This window comes from Epargyreus clarus, unplaced genomic scaffold (genome assembly GCF_041222505.1).
Source record: "Epargyreus clarus isolate Ecla_fem2 unplaced genomic scaffold, WU_Ecla_fem_2.2 ptg000033l, whole genome shotgun sequence".
NCBI classification, from domain to species: domain Eukaryota; kingdom Metazoa; phylum Arthropoda; class Insecta; order Lepidoptera; family Hesperiidae; genus Epargyreus; species Epargyreus clarus.
The window spans coordinates 5,896,755-5,902,468 of record NW_027332238.1 but is presented as its reverse complement, the minus strand read 5'-3'; the positions used below and the strand labels follow the sequence as shown (position 1 = coordinate 5,902,468).

Sequence of the window (5,714 nt, the reverse complement as noted above, 5' to 3'; positions counted from 1 at the left end):
TGCCGACAGATGTCGCGCTCCCCGGCCCCGGTCCGCCCCCTGTTGCATGCGGACGGTACGCCTCGATACCGGGCGGAAGATCGTGCAGAGATCTTCGCCGAGCACTTAGAACGCCAGTTCCGGCCGAACCCGTCACAAGCGACGGAGCATATTGCAGCAGTCGAGCAACACCTCAGAGACTACCTCGCACAGCCTATAGCTCCAGATGAAGACCCCGTTGTCTTCTCCCCGAGCATGGTCCAGCGTGCGATCGAAAGGACTCAAGCCAGAAAGGCTCCCGGCGCAGATGGCATCACTAACACAGTGCTCCGCCAACTACCGAGGAAGACGGTGGTGGCCGTTACACGCCTGTATAACGGCATCCTGCGCACGGGGACATTCCCGCACTCATGGAAAATTGGGCACATTATTATGCTGCCCAAGCAGGGGAAAAGCACCCTGAATCCTGAGAGCTATAGGCCAATAACGCTGCTGTCATGCGTGTCCAAGGTGTTCGAGAAGCTCCTGCTGCAACACATGACACCCCATCTGACACCCCGACCGGAGCAATTCGGATTTCGGCCGGAACACTCAACGACACTTCAGTTGTCAAGGGTACTGCACCACATCACCGCTGCCTTAAACAAGAAGGAGAGAGCGTGTGCAGTATTCCTTGACATGGAAAAGGCGTTCGACCGTGTTTGGCACGACGGCCTGCTTTACAAGATCTCGCAGTCGTCGGCGCCCAGGCGTATCGTCAAGGTGATCTCCAGCTTCTTGAAGAACAGGAGCTTCAGAGTGGTGGTCAACGGGACGCCATCGATCGAGCACCCCGTGGCAGCTGGAGTCCCGCAGGGAAGCTGCCTCTCACCGGCCTGCTACTCCACATACACCGACGACATTCCGGCGGAAGGGGGGGCTCTACTCGCCCTCTACGCGGACGACGCGGCGTATGTGACGACATCACTGAACTCTAAACACGCCGCGTCGAAGATGCAACGTGCCTTAGATGCCCTCCCTGATTGGCTCTCCAAGTGGAGACTGTCGGTGAATGTGGGGAAGACCCAAGCGGTCAGGATTGGCGGCTTTTCGCCAAACGACCCCACTCTGAAGTTCAACGGACTGGACGTCCAGTGGTCCGCCCGGGCGAAGTACCTGGGCGTGACCCTGGACTGGAAGCTCTCCATGAAGCCCCACGTGGACTCCGTCATCGCCAGCGCGAGGGCGGCCAGCTTCCTCCTCCGTCCAGTGCTCTCCTCGAGCCTCCCTCTGGGTGTGAAGACCACCATTTTCAAACAGTATATTAGACCCCGCCTGACGTACGCGGCGCCGGCCTGGTACGCGCTCGTGAGCGAACCGCAGCGCAAACGCCTGCGTGTTATTCAATCGCGGGCGCTGCGCCAGGTAGCCGGCGCGCCGTGGTACGTCAGGAACGCAGTCATCCAGAGGGACTTACGAGTCGAGAGCCTGGACGACTTCATCGGCCGCCTCGCCACGAAGATGTTCGAGCGTGTCGACGCGGCGCGATTCCCGCACCTGCGGGATCTGGCGCCGCTCCACGCTCGTCCACCGGACCGCAGGGCGTTCCCGCGCGATCTCCTGGCGCGGGACCCGCCGGCGGACGTCGGGGCTTCATAAGAAGCAACAGAAGACCGCGGCACTCAAGAGTGCCGCCCCCACCGGACTTGACCTCACCCACAACCACATGACATCACTACGGGCTTGCCCAAAGAACCACGGCTCTACCACAGTAAGAAGCACGACCACAGGTATGCCAGAGGGAGGGAAAAAAAAAAAAAAAAAAAAAAAAAAAAAAAAAAAAAAAAAAAAAATTATATATATCTACTTTAATCTACACATTTATTATTAAAAAAAAAAAAAAAAAAAAAAAAAAAAAAAAAAAAAAAAAAAAAAAAAAAAAAAAAAAAAAAAAAAAAAATACCCCTCTGGCTACCAACCCAACGACCTGCCTGTATTCACGGGCAGCGGGAGCAATTCTCCTTAAAAAGGCATAGCCTTAAAAAGGACACCTTCGGGGCCACTAGTGGCTCTGAAAGATGAAATCAGCTGTTTGGTATCGCTTCTCGGCCTTTTGGCTAAGATCAAAGTGTAGTATCTGTTCTTTTCAGCTTAATATCTGAAAGTTCCCGCACGTCGGGACCAGTATATTAAACTGATTTTTGTGACTTGACGGGATGTTTGGGGCTCGCTCCACTCCCGTCGCGGGTCGGCCCGGCATTGCAGTGCCGCCGGGATCGGCCCACATAAATATACCCATAAATAATTCTTACCGATAGACACGCTATCGAACAGAAAATATCTATAGTCCAAAGTAGAGAATCCGTAGTATCAGTACTAGAGATGGGCAGAGGGTTTAAACCCAATGGGTGGATACGGGTTTAAACCGGGTATTTTGGGTGAAATAGGGTTTAAACCCAAATAAACACCCAAACAGCGGGTGTAAACTATTGTCATTCATATATTTATTTTCTTCGTGTAATATCATTTTTAAAATAATATTGTAAACAATTCACTAAATATGCGCTCTAAAAGCACATAATTCATTTAACTACGCTGTTATAGTCATGTTATAGTCCATTCGGATGTGTTACATTTGGGTTGCAATTTTCGAAGACCCGATTTTATTTTATAGATGTCAATGATTAGTGTAAAGGGCTTAGTGTACAGTTAAATCCTAATTTGTGGAGTCCCAACTGTTGTCCCTCGGCCGCCATCTTGAAAAAAGGGGCACTAAGCGTTTTTACGCTCTACTAGGCAAACTATTCGTCGCACAGAAATTTAGTAAGAACAATTATGGTTTCAAATTGATTTATCTATAATTTTAGTTCTATAACTTTTTGTCGTTAAATCAAAAATAACAAAGATAATAACAATAATAGATTAAACTTTGGGAAGACTTTTTTTTACTTTTTTCTAATTAATTTACAGAAAATGACATTGAAACATTTTGATAGAGGAGTTTTTATAGTCCGGTCAATTTAGACATAAAAATAGTAATCAAATAACATAAAGCTAAATTTCCGTAGAGACCTTGGGTTTACCATCACAAGTAGAGTTCTAAAAGTCCTCATCGATGTGTGTGTCGGCACTTATTCGGGGTCAAACGTCAAAATTTTCGGCTTTCTGGATTTTTCTCGAAAACGGTAAATTTTATCGAAAAGTACCTTGGACCAAAGTTGTAGCACTTAAAATTTTCTATAAAATAATGTTTATATTTTTTTTCTTAAAGCTAACGTAAGAATTACATTTTACATTATATGCCCATATTCCCACACCACCTGTGCAATAGTATACGAGAGGTATATTTATTTGTTTTAGTTGTGCGATATTTGTTTCGTCAAACAAATAATAATTAAAAATGTAATAAAAATAGATGAACCCCTAAAAATGTTATATTTAAACATGTAAAAACATTAGAAATACAGTAAAAACCTATAGTATATCTATTAAATAAACATTTGAACTATTTTAAAAGCTTTGTGTAGATTTTATTAACTCATTTTATAAACACCCAGATAAATACCCAGTGGGAGGAAATAAACGGGTATTTATTGGGTTTAAACCCTGCACAGGGTTTAAACCGGGTTCTTTGCCCATCTCTAATCAGTACTATCGGTAGATATTCTGTTTAAGCCATAAAACGATGCGTCTATCAATTTCATGGCAGTATCGACTGTGGATGGCACAGTTAAAGCAATGCTATTGATAAGCGATAATCGTCCGATATTTTTCACCTTTAAAAATAAAAAGCTATCGATAGTGTCGATATATAGTCGTCAGTATTACATTTACTATCGATATTATCGGTACTGTGGATCTGTGTGTGAGGTGTGTGTAGTTATATTCAACCGATAGCTACATGCTTATATCAATAAACAAAGAAACCGAGTTTTACGACAAATCGATTACAACGACACATCGTATTGTATAAATTACTAAATATTTTGTAAACAGAATATTTATTCTATATTTTTCTAAATCATCTAAATATTCAATAAAAAGGAGAATAGAAAATAAAGTATAGTGTGATTTAAAAATTTTATCAGTTTTAGAAGATTAATTAAAGCATCGGTCGTAAATTGTATTTTTTTTAGTTTTATCATTCACTAAGAACCAAAGTCTTGATTATTTTATTGTTGTTATGATGAAAAAGGGATAAATATCACGAAATAAATATAAATAAAATATAAATATTATATAAATATCATAAAGGGATTCAACAATTAAATGGGTGTACTTCCGTTTAGAACATACCTCCAATCGATCTGAATTTTGGTACACATATGGATTTTGGCTCCCTAATTAAGAATATCATACTCAAAATACCCGCAAATTATATTTTCAAGGTCAAATTGCTGAAAAATGATTTTTTTAATAGTTTTCCGCGTATATTGCAGCAAACATGAACGTTAGAGAAAAATGTTTCAAACAAAAGTTGTAGACGCTAAAAAGATCAACATTTTTTGTTCTGTATGTTTTCCGCATAAACCCAGTTGTTTGGGAGAAAAATGTGGTGCACTTCCGAAAACCCCCACGTCCGATCGATTTGAAACTTGGCTCGGACTTTCCTTTGGATGTTCGAAGACAACCCCTAAAGGGATTTTTGGCGCATACCCATAGTTACCGAGAAATTAAATTGTGAAAATTGCATTTTAGCACGCGCGTTATATTTATATAGTGCGGAGTTTTCTTTAGTCGGTAATGTAATTTTCCCTGTCCCAACCTAACCTAGCCAATAATATAGTATTGCGTATAGCCTAGCCTATAGTGTTTCGTATTGAATTGGTTAGGTTAGGTTGGAACATATAAGACAATATAAAACGAAGCGAGCAGGGCGCGGTAGCGCCCTGCGAGCGGGTGGGTCCAATCCAGACCTTACCTTTATTCATGAGTACATTTATATCGTACTCAAAATACCCGCAAATAATATTTTCAAGATCAAATTGCTCAAAAACGATTTTTTTTGATGTTTTTTGCGATAAATATCAACGTTAGAGAAAAACGTTCCAAACAAAAGTTGTAGACCGTAAAGAAATACATATTTTTTGTTCTATATGTTTTTTGCGTGGACCCAGTTGTTTCAAAGAAATATAGCAGCAAAAAAAAGTCGTTTTTGAGCAATTTGACCTTGAAAATATTATTTGCGGGTATTTTGAGTACGATATTCTTCATCTGCGGGTCGAAATCCATAGGTGTACCAAAATTCAGATCGATCGGAGGTATGTTCTAAACGGAAGTTTATCCAATAAAATAATAATCAGTTATTGGTAATTCTAAGTTTCGATTATTTGAAAGTTAATCGATTATGGTTTCTTCCGAATGCTTTGAAGCCGCAAGCTCTAACCATCACTTGGTTGTAATCTGCCTACTAAAAAGTTAGTTTAAGACATTAATGACATTGGGATGGCATGTGTCAAAATGGGCCTATTAAATTGTGACGACTATAATTAAGAATTATAATAGTGTTCGTAATAATTTCTAAAAACGCTGCCAAATATAACGTTGACAGACGACACGGTCGCGTTGCAAGCGTACCGCGTGCCGACATTGTAATTAGTTCACGAGGTTTTACGTAGATGTCGCTGTTTCTAATAATTTCTATTTTCAAACAATCTCACTAGATGTCACTGTGCCGTTTGTGTCGGTCTTCTGAATCACGCTGGCGAGATGTCGTTGTGGCCACTATAAGTAGCGGGCGGCGCGGCGCTCAAGTC

General features: G+C 42.0%; 1 non-coding gene across 1 annotated transcript; it reads left to right on the top strand.

The window, feature by feature from the left end:
• The first annotated feature begins 2,055 nt into the window (after nt 1–2,055).
• Nucleotides 2,056–2,248, top strand: LOC140755697 (U2 spliceosomal RNA). The gene has a single exon (XR_012103831.1). It is a non-coding gene; the product is annotated as a U2 spliceosomal RNA (small nuclear RNA).
• The last annotated feature ends 3,466 nt before the right edge of the window (nt 2,249–5,714 follow it).